This window comes from Rattus norvegicus, chromosome 10 (assembly GCF_036323735.1).
Source record: "Rattus norvegicus strain BN/NHsdMcwi chromosome 10, GRCr8, whole genome shotgun sequence".
Lineage (NCBI taxonomy): Eukaryota > Metazoa > Chordata > Mammalia > Rodentia > Muridae > Rattus > Rattus norvegicus.
The window spans coordinates 43,080,600-43,096,245 of record NC_086028.1 but is presented as its reverse complement, the minus strand read 5'-3'; the positions used below and the strand labels follow the sequence as shown (position 1 = coordinate 43,096,245).

The 15,646-nt window shown below is 43.9% G+C and overlaps 1 pseudogene; it reads left to right on the top strand.

Moving 5' to 3' along the window:
* Ybx1-ps15 (Y box binding protein 1, pseudogene 15) lies at positions 8,360 to 10,551 on the top strand (annotated as a pseudogene).

Genomic DNA, 15,646 nt, shown 5'->3' with positions numbered 1-15,646 from the left:
ACTTTCTCTACCTCTCTATCACTTTAATAGTGCAGAGGACTATTGCCTGGCAATTAGGGCACTATAAATGGTATCTTGGCATGAAACCAAGTGCACACTAAACTTCCTGATCTTCTAGAGATAAATTGATACTATCAGAGCAGTGCTTCCTGACCTCGCCTGCTGGGGGTGGGGAGGAGGTTATGATGGTCCCGGACTGAGCTACAGGAGACACTTTAGGCAATCACACGTTGCAGAGATCATGGCCTGTGGCATGTGACTACCATCCCCCACTTTTCCTCCGTGCAAATTCCCAGCATTTCCTCTCATGGACTCCATTCTTCCCACCCAATCAGAACCCAGGACCCACATGCATCTTGGCTGGAAAGGAACTGGGTATGTTTCTCTACAACATATTCTTTTTCATCCTTCTTGCTTTTATGCCAAACTCCTGCTAACTCAATACCAGTCTGTTTATATAATGAAGAGATAAACAAGAGAGAGTCACAATTCATCTGCCCTTCTGCAATCATCCAGGTCTTCATTACATTGTCTCAATATCCAGGACTGTGTGGCAGAGAGAATCCACCTAGCCAACCATTATGTTGAAGAGTGCTGGGGCTGCAGGAAAGGGACAGAATAGCTATCCAGACTCCCTGAGGCTGGAGTGTGGAAGTATTGGAGGGGACATTTTGACAGACACAAAGATCAACCAAGCCTTGACATGGAGACCCAAGGAAGAAGAACGCTAAGCTTTGCCCTTGATGATCAAGAGTGTTGTCCATCATGTCCAAGAAATAAACAGAGATGGAGTCATAATGCAAGTCTACAAGAGCAGCGAGGACACCAGCAAGGTGCCCAGACCTAACAAGTGTCTTCAGAAAGCAATGGTGATCAGAGGTTCTCCAGGCTTTCAGGTGCCTAGGATAACAGCTTACCTGTCCAATATATCATTAAGCACCACAGCTAGACATTCGCTCAATCCTCACCATTCACTCAATCCTTACCCTTTCCAGATTAAGACTACTCAAATAACCTGAGCTCTAAAAGGCCTAGCTGGCTGGCATGGTTTTACATGACCATACAGACATAAATGCTCTTCCTCCATCCGTGTACTGAACTGTGGGGAGGTTTGATCTCTGTTGCATAAAACTATAGCCAGCTTTGTGTTGGCTGGCGCCACACCAAGGAGCCTATCTAACTCCCTAACCTGGGCAACAGACTACAATTAATTCAACTGTCAAGAAGGGATTAGTAGTGCCAGAATTTTCTCATCTAAACTGTTTGTTTGCATATGGCTGGGTCGGTTAAGCATCCGATCATCCATCTGGAAGCTCAGGCTTTCTGAGCATTAGCCAGCAAAAACATTTGGAACACTTCAGCAAATTTTACAGGGAAAATATGAGTATGCTTAACAGTATGACACATGCCTTTAATCCCAGCACTCAGAAGGAAGAGACCGGCAGATCCTTGTGAGTTCCAGACTTACAAAATTTGGTTTACAAAAAGGCTTCATTCAGGGATTCATAATAAAACCCTATTTAATAAAGGGGGGAGGAGAAGAAGAAGGGGAGGGGAAAAAGGAGGGGGAGAAAGAGGAGGACAAAGAAGAGAGGAGAGGGGGGAGAGAGGGAGAGAGAGAATGCAAAACTTCCATAGAGGAATAATTATTTCTTCTGGTGTTCCCTGGGCTTTCTTTGTTTTGTTTTTTTTTTTTTTCGGAGCTGGGGACAGAACCCAGGGCTTTGTGCTTGCTAGGCAAGCGCTCTACCACTGAGCTAAATTCTCAACCCCTTCCCTGGGCTTTCTATCTCAACATTTACTCTTTGTGCCACAGCCAAAACTCGAAACTCAGCCCACCATCTATACAGCTACCAGGCCTCAAACATTAGTGAGAAATGCCCCACAGCCAGCTCAAGTTCTGGTTTCAGCTAAATCCACTGAGAAAATAAGCAAATGGTGCAGAATCAGCCCACACTCTTCAGTTCCACAAACAGAAATAGCTGAGTGTTTTATGAACCTTCCTCTATTTAGTGCCACTACCTTTGTGTCAAGAAACAGGCAAGAACTCTCCAGTCCTTCCTCAATTACAACTTCTAACCCAAGGGTGGTGTCTTGAACTTTCAACATTTCTGACCCTCCCTGATCTGTGGACAGGGCATATTCACCAGCCCATGGGCCAATGTTCAAACATGTGAATGAACTAATGGGAGAGACCACGATCTACTTGGTGTTAGCAATAAAAGAGTCTCCAATATTAGAAGACAGACGTTAAAAGACGTTAGAAGACAGAATCCGTGCACCCTAGAATATAACTTTATTTAAAAAGCACTGTCTTCCTAGAAATGGGAAGTCAAGGCAAGGTCATTCCTGTGGATCTTTATCCAACAAGAGGTCAGAACTCAACATGAGCTGAGTACAGGCCAGGTAAATACAGGGGAAGATGCTGACCACAGTCCAAAGGCAGAGTCTCAGAGACACCAGACCTGCTGACCCTAGATGTCAAACTTCCAGCCTCCAAGATTATGGGAGCAGACGGTGTGTTGTGTGTTATCCCACTGTGGCATGCTATTGTGGCAATGCTTTCAATCTTACACTTAGGTAGACTAGAAGATGACTAGAACAGCTTGAAAGAAACATTGTCCTCCCTAAAGAGAATTCTGGGTAAGTTATAATGTGGGATCCAGAACCACAGGCTAGCCCACAAGGTCTTGATAGACTAGTCTATGTCAGAAACAGCAATGCTCAAGCATGACAGCCTTACAGAAGCTGGCAGTAAAGGTCTTGTCGGACAAACTGGATTCTTTCAGGTCTGAGAGCCACATTCTCATCCCGGTGGTGGGTATGAATCTGCAGGTCTGTGTCACAAGATCTCACCACCCAAACAGCAGAACTCAGTGACGTTTGTCGAGAGCTCTGGCAACTACTCTGCCTCCCCATAAGCAACCACGGTGAGCCCTGTAAATGGTGAGGGCGTTTTGAGCCATAAAACCTCATATGCTTTCTTTAAAACATTTGCAGGGTCTAAATGGGAAAGTGGGCTGGGAGAGTCAGGTTGCCTAACTGGAAAAAAAAAAAAAAAAAAAAAAAAAAGACAGACAAGGCTCTGCAGGAGCCGCATCAGTGCCTCAGTGTGATTTCAACAGTACCTAGTAGAAACATGGCTGACTTGGCAGATACATCAAGGAAACCTTAAACTCTATCCACACATACAAACTACATTGAGATGCTATCACATCCTAGACAAAATGTCACTAATCGAGAAAATAAATAATATCAAACGATGTCTGGAATATATGCTAAAAGGAATCCCAGAGTCCTGAGCAGATTCAAGCTAGCACAGCTACTATGGAAAGCAATGCAGTTAGTCCTCAAAAAACTAAAAGTAGACATTTCATATGGCCCGGCTGTGGCACTCCTTTGGGACTCTGACTTAAGGTACTACAGAAGGATCTACGCATCAGTGTTCATTGCAACATTGCTGCCAATGACTGAGTCATATAAACAACATAGATGTCCCATATAGGAGAAAAAAATAAAGGAAACATGGTTGGATTTCTCAGCCATCTAGAAGAGTGAAGTTGTCTGCAAAAAAACAAATGGGTATTACTGGAGATGATCACATGCTGTGAGATATCAGCCTCAGAAAGACAAGTACCACATACCTTCTTCCATTGTGGGCCATAGGTTTAGTAGACACATAAAACTATATATGTTGGGGTTGGGGATTTAGCTCAGTAGTTGAGCGCTTACCTAGGAAGCGCAAGGCCCTGGGTTTGGTCCCCAGCTCCGAAAAAAAGAACCAAAAAAAAAAAAAAACTATATATGTTGAGGATTTGGTCTAATGCTGCTTATATTATGTTAATTTGGTCCCTAAACTTGCACAAGAATCTGGACTTCCACACATAAGATGCTGAGGGACCCTGCCCCCAGTTGGTTTTGATTGGTAAATAAAGTTGCCAACAGTCAATGACTGGGCGGGAAAACAGAGGTGGGATTTTAGGATTCCTGGGCAAAGGACTGAGAAAGGAGCAGGAAGGGAGACAGCCAACATGCAGGGAAAGGAATAGAGGCCATGCCTAAGAGGCGCAGGATAGAGAACATAGCTGTTATGTAGATGCTGGGGAATTCAGAGAGGGCTGTAGGTCTGGGTCCGGGCAGCCAAGATGGACCATAGGTGTTAATAAGTAATAGCCCAGGAATATCAGAGGGGAGTGCTAGCCACATGGGGGGTGCAGCTGACAAGAAAGCAGGAGAGAAGGTAGGGGAACACGGGACTAGAGAGAGAGGGATAGCGTGGTATGGAGAGAACGCTAAAAGTACAATATACACTTGCATGGAATTGACTTACATAACCCCATAAAAGAAAAGCGAACAGATCCAATTATTCAAATCTGTTGTTAGGATTAAAATGTGACACTTAAGGGGGCATCGTGGCAGAGGGAGGGCAGATATTTTCATGATGCCGGAAGCTGGAATTTAGAGACCTAGTGTTGGCTGATTCTTCGACATCTGCTCAATTTTCAATGGCTTTGGTTAAATGGAAGAACTTGGAGCTCACTACACAGCAGCACCTCAATACTTCTTGAGGACGGGTAGCTGTGTCCGCAGCAGGCTGCACGCTATAATGATCTGGTTAAAGAGGGAATGCTGGAGATCTTAAGTCCAGACACCATTTGAAAGAATTGTTCCTTTATTTGCTTTCAACTTGACCAGTTGGGCTGATGGGTTGGTTAGTTTGCTGGTTGGTTTGAGCACTAGTTAGTGGATTGTGAGCTCCCAGATGGAGGAAATGGTGACTCTTGTCCAGACCATGAAGTGATAGATAGATAGATGTGGGCAGAATGTTGGATGCTGACTTCTAGGTTAGATGTAGGGTAAGGAAGCCATGGACTATATTGGGAAGGTTGACATGCTCACTGCATTAAATGTGGTTAGACTGAGGTGCTAGCCAGCTCTGATGCTCTACAGATGTGCAGAATAGAGATCCAGCTTCCCCACAATCCCTTAAACAGGCACAGGGAAAGCATCTAGAGCATTTCGTATAAGAGCATAGCAGATCACCCTAAGCATTTAGACCCAAAGCTATGACAGTAACCTTGAACCTGAGAGTTTGAGTGTTGTCAAAGTGAATTCCAGGCTGTGGTTCTGAACTGCACGTATTAGAGAGATGGACTTTTATCCCAAGACATCTGACGACCTGGAGAACATGAACTTCTGATACTTAGAGCTCCACTTCAAGTCATTTTTCAGGAGCTAACACCTGGCAGCTGTCCACAGTGCTCCTGCACATTCAGTTCCTGTCTCCGTTTCTCTATTTTTTTTGTCCAACATAGACATCATTCAAATTGCACATACAACTGGAGAGTCCTCATAAGATTGTGTAGAGCAAAATCCCCGGTCAGCTGACACTCCTAAGGAGCCAAAGGATAGCAAGTCCATTGTCACCTATCACATGTCACATGAAGACAACAGCCTCAGGGACTTCCAGGCATGTTCGTGATTACCCTGTAGGAACTGAAGATTAAGTTTGTGGCTTTTGAGATTCTTTGCATATTGCCTCATTGGACCTGTTTTTATGGTGGGCACTTAGCTTTGGTGGGACCAGTATCATCATTTGTTATGTACTAAAACAATCTCATGCCCATCTAGTACAGACCTCTGACTGAGTTGGCAGGTCTCTATATGAAAGGACTTAAATGAGTTTCTGAATGTGAAGAGAAGGTAAAGTCCCACTGGCTAAATTGCTGCTACAGGGACATCAGGCACAAGGAACTTCATGAATGTGTAAAGAGAGCCAGGTGGAAGACGGTGTTCAGTCATAAGGAACTAGGTCCAAAGTCAGATGACCTCATCCACTAGACTAAGAGATGTTATGTTTTCTTGTAGTTCTGTTTAATGTCAGTGTTCAGAAAGTTTCAAAGACGTTCCTGCACAGAGGCATCTGGAAGAATAAAGGGTAGAGTTAGTATGAAAGATGACATTGGTCACATGGAACATTTCTCCATTTAAGGTTGTGATATCCGGGGAAGCACATTGGCCCTCTGAGACGAAAGAGAGGCTACAGCTGGAGGATCTGGGTTCTAACAATGAAGTTGTTTCTTTTTACAATAAAAAGATAAATAGGGCTGAAAAGATGGTTCAGGAGATAAAAGTGCCTGTCACACAAGACTGACAACTTGAATTTGATCACCAGAACCCATATTTTAAAAAATCCATATATTGAGATGTACATCAACAACTTCATCTGTAGGTAAGATGGGAGCTAGAAGACAGGAAAGTTGTCCAGAACCTCATAGCCAGCATAGCATCAAAACCAAGGGATACCCTGACTTGACATGGTGGAAAGGGGGAACCAACTTTCAAAAATTGCCCTCTGACCTCATCTTAGTCAGTGTTCTATTGCTGTGAAGAGACACCGTGACCAAGGCAAATTTTATAAAGAAAGCATTTAATTGGGGCTTGCTTACAGATTTTAGTCCATAATGACTATGGCAAAAAAGACGGTAGCAGAGAAGCAGATATGATGCTGGAGTAGTTTAGAGTTCTGTATTCAGGTCCACGGGCAGCAGGAGAAAAGCCCAGCCCCAGTGACACATATCATCCAAGAAAGTCACACCTCCTAATCCTTCTCAAATAGTGCCACTCTCTGATGACTAAGCCTTCAAACATAAGAACCTACAGAGGCCATTCTTACTGAAACCACCCCAAAACTCTATACAAGCACCATGGCACACCTGTATTCACATGAACATACACAGGTAGTGCAAGATATATAGCATCTTCAATACATCCAGAGAGATTTTATAATCATAAATTCTGAGAAGGCTGCTTCTCCTAAATACATATATTTAGGAGCATTTCAGAATTATTGGAAGTTCTGCCCTACTCCAATCCAAAGTTGATTGAATTTTTTCCTATGAAACAGGTCACCAACTCAAACATTGACTTTTTAATTCAAGCATTCTAATAGACTATAGTCAACAATTGACTACCTTGACAACTATCACGGTACATAACTAAGCTTATAAAAGATGCTAGCAAATAGTCGAAAGTCTCACTGGTGTAGTTACTTGTGTTTCTAAAGGAGTGGAAGACTTGATGTGTACGAAGAAAACACCCCATTCATAGCATACAGTAGTCTTGATTTGAGCTGATGTGTTTCAGGCAGAGTTTGTTAGCGTCATGAGGCATGGCAGCCAGAGCAGAGAACCTATGTGTCCAGAACCAAGGTGTCAGTAAAGATGTGGGATACAACATGGGTAAGTGCTCCTACACACAGCCTAGACTCGGGGCATTTTAGATTTTGAATTAGCTTTTTGTCATTGTATAATGAGGAGTCTTTCCTTTTGTCAATGTGTTGGTTGGTTGGTTGGTTGGTTGGTTGGTTGGTTGGTTACTTGGTTGGTTAGTTGGTTGGTTGGTTGGTTACTTGGTTGGTTGGTTGGTTGGTTAGTTGGTTGGTTGGTTGGTTGGCTGGTTTTTACAACCCTCACATTCAGTTACATAGCTCCATTGGGGTCATGATTGACAGTTTATGAAGCTATGGTTCAGACCATAGCATGGTTCTAATCTCCCAGCAGGAATTCACATCATGAGGAGTCCAATTAAAATCTACTTTCCTACCTTTTTAAGATAGAAGGGGTAACAAGGTCTGTATACCATAAAAGCCAGCTTTGGTTTACAAAAAAAAAAATGGCATGTTTGGTAGGCAAGGCACTCTGAACAGAGGCTCACTGTGGTGAAAAAAATAACCACAAAGTCTCTGTTGCATAGACTGAAGCTGTTCCTGACCTATACTTGAAGTCACTCGTGTACCTAAAAACACAGCACAGGAGTGAAGGCCTTGAATTAAGCTGCCCCAAATTATAAAGCCAGAATGTGTATGTTGCAAATTCACAAACTGTATGATTGACATCCTGAGGAAGTAGGATCAGTTATTCGTAGGTTAAAATCCTGGCCCACGAAGGGATGGAAGTGAAGAGGAAGTCCACAGGCCCACAGCTGCTGCCCCTCACAAACCTTGTGGCCTGTCATCACAGCCCATCGGACAGGGCAGTTATCAGCACTCTGTCCCAAAATTCTCCTGAAGAAGGAAGGCTTCCCTTGAGAGCTAGAGAGTTGATGGGCCTGTAGCGAACATGAAGTCACCATATGTTGATTGTTAGACAAAAGTGGTATGTACCCTTTGAGCTGCAGTAGAAGCTTGCATTCCGGGGGGACAATTGTAGATACTGCAAGAGTAGTCCTATCTGTTTCTTTGGTATCCGCATTTCTGCATTTTATCTCTCCGTCCCAAGATGTAATAGAACAAATCACTAGATCCAATGACACCATATAGATTCAAGGCCCTTGACAGGATTCTTAAAGATGAACTCTGTAGTTCGATCGGTAGTGGGAGTAGAGAGCGGACCCCAGAGAGCCCTGATAACCCCACCACCGCAGCCACCGGCCTATTCACCATCACACCCGGGAGGAGCCGCCATAGCCATCACTGCAGTCATGCAACCAAGAGCAGCGAGGCCGAGACCCAGGAGCTACTGGCCCACCCCTGCTGCCGCCCTCAGCACCACTGACACCAAGCCCAGGGTGTCCTCATGATGACAGCGCCTGCCGGCAGGCACAAAAAAGTCAGGTTTTGGGAATAGTAAAATGGTTCAATGTAAGGAGAGGATACGGTTTCATCAACAGTAATGACACCAGGGAAGATGTATTTGTACATCAGACGGCCATAAAGAAGAATAAACCCAGGAAGTACCTTCGCAGTGTAGGAGATGGAGAGACTGTGGAGTTTGAGGTTGTTGAGGGAGAAAAGGGTGTGGAGGCAGCAAATGTTACAGGCCCTGGTGGAGTTCCAGTTCAAGGCAGTAAACATGCAGCAGCAGACAGTAACCATTATAGATGCTATCCAAATTGCAGGGGTCCTCCGCACAGCTACCAGCACAATTACTAAAATAGCGAGAGTGGGGAAAAGAATGAGGGACCAGAAAGCACTCCTGAAGGCCAGGCCCAACAACGCTATCGCAGGCGAAGGTTTCCACCTTACTACATGCAGAAACCCAATGATCATTGACCACAGTTTTCCAACCCTTCTGGCCAAGGAGAAATGATAGAGGGTGCTGACAGCAAGGGTACAGGAGAGCAAGGTAGACCAATAAGACAGAATATGTATGGGGTTTCAGACCACTATTCTGCAGGGGGGGGCCTCCTCACTAAAGACAGTCTAGAGAGGATGGCAATGAAAAGGGCAAAGAAAATCAAGAAGATGAGACCCAAGGTCAGCGGCCATCTCAACGTCAGTATCGCTGCAACTTCAATATACCAACGCAGACGTCCAGAGAACCCTAAAACACAAGATGGCAAAGAGACAAAAGCAGCCGATCCACCAGCTGAGAATTCGTCCACTCCTGAGGCTGAGCAGGGCAGGACTGAGTAAATGCCGGCTCACCATCTCTACCGTCATCCTGTTTGGTCATGCAACAAGAAGAAATGAATATGAAATTCCAGCAATAAGAAATGAACAAAGAACGGCCCGTGGAGAAACATGCCTAAGTTTTATTGTGACTACTGTGATACGTATCTTACCCACGATTCTCCGTCTGTGAGGAAGACGCACTGCAGTGGTCGGAAACACAAAGAGAATGTGAAAGACTATTGCGGGAAATGGATGGAAGAGCGGGCCCAGAGCCTGATTGACAAAACAACGGCTGCGTTTCAACAGGAAAGATCCCTCCAGCGCCATTCTCTGCTCCTCTGCCTGCAGGGGCCATGATCCCACCTCCCCCCCAGTCTCCCGGGTCCTCCTCGGCATGGCATGATGCCTGCACCCCACATGGGAGGCCCTCCCATGATGCCAATGATGGGCCTTCCTTCTCCTGGGATGATGCCTGTGGGACCAGCTCCTGAGATGAGACCACCCTTGGGAGTCCACACGCCCATGATGCCCCGGTCTCCAATGATGAGACCTCCTGCCCGCCCTGTGATGGTGCCCACCCAGCCTGGCATGACCCGGCCAGACAGATAAAAGCAGAAGCGCTCTTTATCCTTTTGTATTTCTTGTGGTTTCACCAGGAGATCGTGGTGCTGAACCTGAGTGTTTCCTAGATGCACCACAAGGAACTTCCCTTCCTAACAGAGAGAACGCTGCTGGAGGGAGAAGTGATACCAAAAAAGTGAAGTTTTCACTTACATTGTGGAATGTGAAAATAAAGTCATCAGCTCTTTTAGTTTAAAAAAAAGAAAAGAAATGAACAAAGATAGGAGCTGAAGACCTTAAATGCTTGCTTTTTGCCCATTAACACTAGAGCTGTCTGCATTATCTATGCAGCAGGGGATTTTTATTATTTTTACCTAAAGATGTCTCTTTTTGGTAATGACAAATGTGGCTTTTTTATTTTTAAGGGAAAAAAGCCTAGTTTTTCTCAATACACCTTTAATGGTCTTTAAATTGTTTCAAGTTGAAATTTTTAAGAACTTCAGTTTTCATTTGTAAATAGTTTACAACTTGATTTTTTTCAAAAAAAGAAAAAAAAGTCAACAAACTGCAAGCACCTGTTAATAAAACTCTTAAATTTAAAAAAAAAAAGGAAAAAAATGGATGAACTCCATTGCCTCAGCCTCCTGCCCTCAGAAGCCCCCCATGAACAACTTTGTCTATAGCACTCAATGTGGGTGTGGTCAAACACCTGTCTGGCATGGGAAGTGGTGAAAGGAAACTGGGCTTCATTTGCTCACCGCGCCTCTTATAAATTCTGATACCACAAAACAGCTGCAGCCTCTCTGATTCCCCTGCCGTTGGCATCAGTAGATCAGGTGCCACAAATCCAGGGTAGATATCTTAGCTTGAGATGCACAACTTCTGGTCAGGTACCTTCAGACTTCATAGTCGTCTAGAGACCATGATGATTTTATACCCTATTATGTAATTAAATCTTACCACATTAGGAAGGAGGAGGAGGAGGAGGAAGAGGAGGAAGAGGAAGAAGGAAGAGGAAGAGGAGGAGGAGGAGGTAGTGGTAGTGCTAGTGGTGGCAGCAGTGGCAGTGATGCTCAGACTTGAGAATACATGCCTATTACACAAGCTCTCAGTACACTGAAGCAAGAAGAGTACTGTGGTGGTCAACATTACATTTAGGGTTTGAATTACTATATATAAGGTGATATCATGTATTTTTTAAATGCCTCTAACACATAAACCCCTAACTTATACAGGCTGTACATTAGCAGCCCACTTCCCTTTTCCTTCTACATTTTTGTTCAAGTAAAAATAACATAAAAAGTAATCCACGGTGTGGAGGGAGAGAGACGCTCCCTAGGCATGGTGACAGTCTTCAGTTGGATCTTTGTGCTTCACCAACAAGAAAATATCTCCAGTTCCTAGAGCCTATGGCTGTGGCCCTAACTCTTCCGTTATGTATGCATGTGTGATCATCAAACCTTTATTACCCGTTATTTAGAATAATAAAGATCTCAGCCATCTAGTCTCTCCAAATCCCTGACCAGATTATAGCTCATGACATTGGAGATGAAGTTGACATTCAGAAGACCTGTTGTTATTTAGTCCTTTTTCCAAAAGAGAAATTAGTGATCGATCATAGTAAATAAAACCTCACTTATGTTAACTTTGATTGGAGAATAAATTTATTAAAGGTTCTAGAAAATAAAGCTTAAAAATGATACTTAACATTAAACGTTCCAAAGTTCAGCGATTTAGTGTATTAATCAACAGCCACTTTAAACTAAGAATCACCTTTTGGATCCTTAACCTTTTACTGTGACTCAAAGGCATGAGTCTGCTGTTTTGTTTTTCTCTACAATCTAAATTTTAGTACAAATCACACAAACATTGATAATACTAATATACCTAAAATTTTTATCTCTTTTTGTAATTTAAAAAAAAAATCGTGTAAGCTTTAGGAAACACAACTTGGATCCACCTGTCACAGGTCAAATGGACTCAAGGTAAATACTCCTGTCAATCAACAACCTAAGCTTCCCACCTACTGCTTGTACCTAAGGGGGAAGTTCCAAATGTAAAATTCTCCCTTGAGTTCTTAAACTTTAACTTCTGTCCCTACTCTCTATCTGTCCCAGAAGACTTCCACTCAGCTGACAGACACCATCATAAGTCATCTGCAGACTCCAAACTGCTCCAAAATCAGGGAGCCCTAAACTCTCTGAAAGCTGATAAAAGTCAGTCAGATCTATGTGATTGATTCCTGTCTCTCCATCTGGGTCAACAAACCAGATGTTTGTAATGATTCCCCACCTATCCTACCACCCATTACTTGAATCCCCTCCTGGCCTTTGGCCAGTATTCCAACTTTCCTAGTCACTGAAAAAACACCCTGAGAAGCTGAAAAGCAGTTACAGGAGAGACTACATCATCTCTTGTCTTCAACAAAAGGCTGGGGTGTTAGGTCCAAAGGAAAGTAGTTACCTCTACCAGAAGGTTAGTATATGACTTAAGAAATATGAACAAGTCATCCACCAGCAAGTCAAAGGTTTGATTCAGGAGACAACTCAACATTAGGTTTTAATTACAATGTTTAAGTGGGGTGTGTGTGTGTGTGTGTGTGTGTGTGTGTGTGTGTGTGTGTGTGTACAAGTATATATACACATATGATTTTATACACATATATACATATACATGCATGTACATATATGTGTATTCATATACATACATGTTTACATATGCGTATTTATCTCTAACTTGTACAGACTGTACCCTAGAAGCCCACATTTCTTTTTTCCCAGAAGTTGAAGGTTGTTTTTTTCTCCATATTTATTAAATTGGGTATTTCTTATTTACATTTCAATTGTTATTACCTTTCCCAGTTTCCAGGCAAACATCCCCCTAATCCCTCCCCCTCCCCTTCTATATGGCTGTTCCTCTCCCCATCCTCCCCCCTTTGCCGCCCTCCCCCCAACAATCCTGTTCACTGGGGGTTCAGTCTTGGCAGGACCAAGGGCTTCCCCTTCCACTGGTGCTCTTACTAGGATATTCATTGCTACCTATGCAGTTGGAGCCCAGGGTCAGTCCATGTAAAGTCTTTAGGTAGTGGCTTAGTCCCTGGAAGCTCTGGTTGGTTGGCATTGTTGTTCATATGGGGTCTCGAGCCCCTTCAAGCTCTTCCAGTCCTTTCTCTGATTCCTTCAATGGGTGAAGATTATTCTTAAATTGACTGATCTTATAAAATTTGCAGTTCTTGCAAGACAATAGTAGGTCAGAAGACTAACTGCTACTTCTGCTTTTGCAATCAGACTTGTTCACTCTGCTCAAAAAGATAATTGCAAGACCCAAAATTATAACTTTATGGGTTTTGCTTTTATAAGCCCTGGGCTACCATGGCTAGGTGCTGTATCTTGGGAGGACTCTTAGGTGCAGACTTGGTGCCAGGTGCCTGGTGGCAGTCCCTAAATAAAAACCCTCTTCAGGGTCATAGTGAATCTCTGAGTGACTCATCACTACCATGCACTGGGAGACCAGCCTGGGCTATCAGTGAGTTTTAAGCCAGACAGGACTACATGGAGGAGCCCTGTCTCAAAACAAACACACATACACACACACACACACACACACACACACACACACACACATCAATAGAATATGTTAAGACACCCCATCAGAATGTTACAGGAAGAACTGAAATAACATAAGAGCAAAGCATGTCCTCCAGAATTGCCTGCTTTGGGCTCAGAGGGTGACAGAGACGCCACAAGCATTTGCGTTAGGGCCTTTAATGCAGTTGGGGGAGAAGGGGCATCCTTGCATGCCTACACTGAAATGCTATGGAAACTTTTGTTCTAGCTTCCATCCGAAAAGGATACTAACAATTCTTAAACTGAGCAGTAGGGCCAGGGTGTCCGGAAATACTTTACACCTTGACATGTGGCATTCAAGCCCACTGAAGAGCTAGTATGGAAAAGCACATCTGTAATCCCAGCACTGAGGAAGTAATGCCAGGAGGACCAAGAGTTCAAGGTCATCCTCTTGCTCTACACAGCCTGAGCTAAATAAAACCCTGTCTCAGAAGTCCAAGAGAACAGTGGGACTGGACATCTTGATTTCTTGCACAGAAAAATACAGCTCTAATGGTGACCAAAGAAACAAATGGGGAAAAGGGAAAACAAACTGCACTGTGGTACACAGTTCACCAGCTCCCCCTAGAGGCGTGACTCCAAAGGACTCTTGCACACAAACGTCAGTACAAGGAAACACTGCACTTACAAAGTGGTGACCCCAGCTTGACTTACAGGCAGATGGAGCCAGGGCTTCAGAGAACTGTAAACAGAGATAGAAGCCTATCACATCCCAAGAAAACAATCTCTCCTATTGCCTTGTCCCTGCCCCACTCCACCCCGCCCCACTGCTTTTTGACAGGCCATGCTGAGGAGGTGGGGGGCGGGGGCGGGGGCGGGCCGAGGGGTTGCAAGGGAGACTGAGAATGAGTCGAAGACACTGACAAAAAAGATCAAGAGTCAGTCCTAAATTGAAAACTGGTCAGAGTCCAAGTACTCCTATTAGATGGCTGTCAGTGTGATCAGACAGAAAGACTTTAAGTCTAAGAAAGGCTAAAGAAGTAGTAGGTATAATTATGAGTGTGTGTGTTGAAAAACATTTAATTCAGAAAGAAGGTATGAGGCGGCGGGGGGGGGAAGAAGAGAGGAAAGGAAAGAGAAAGAGGAGGAAAAGGAGGAAGGAAGATAAGGAGGGAGGAGGAGGGGAGAAGGAAGAAAGGGAGAAGAGGGAAAGGAGTATTCGTCCTATATTTTCAACAGAATAAGAATGGGTCTCACCACCCCCTCCCATTTACTCTGCTTTTTGAAGCACAGAGTTTGAGAAAGTGTTTTAATATAGATTTGGGGTCATCAATACACAGACAGACACATATAAGGACAGTGGCTGACGCTTTATAACTTATGTGGGCATCTAAGAGAGTCACGTTGACTCACCTTAACAACAGTTATACACATAAGATATCGTGACTTCCTTACACACCGTTCACAGGATCTAGACTATTAAAATCTGCTGGAGCACTGTTCTTAGCTAAGGGATGGCTCTTTAGTAAATGAGCTGTAAGGTTTATGGGGTGCATTCTATGTATTTATAGACTGGTGATATAAAAACACAGCTCAGCAACAGCATCATTACTGTAGGTCATAAGGAAGTGGAGATATGTGCTTTCATATGCGTGGCCTACATCTTTTTCTACCCTTTCTCGGTTTCTCCTTCTGAAACATGGATCCCTTCATCTTAAGGGTTGATGATAGCTGAAACTCCCTGTCCTGTCCTGAGGTTTTTGGTTTGGTTTGGTTTTGGTTTTTTGAGATGTGTGTGTGTGTGTGTGTGTGTGTGTGTGTGTGTGTGTGTGTGTGTGTGTGTGTGTGTTGTGTACATAACCACAGAATCCAGAAGAAGAAACCAGATCTCCTGGAGCTGGCATCATAGGCACTTGTGAGCCCCTGTATGTGTGCTAGGAACCACAAGTGCTCCTAACTGCTGAGCCATCTCTCTAGCCCCCTGAGGCTTCTTCAGGCTTGACAGGAATAGGGATGCTGCTTATACAGGATTGGAAGTCTCCATCTGCCTGATCTAAAGAGACACTGAAGGCCTGTGCTTAGGTAGTGAAGGATCAAAATAATTACATGAGAATTTGAAAACGAT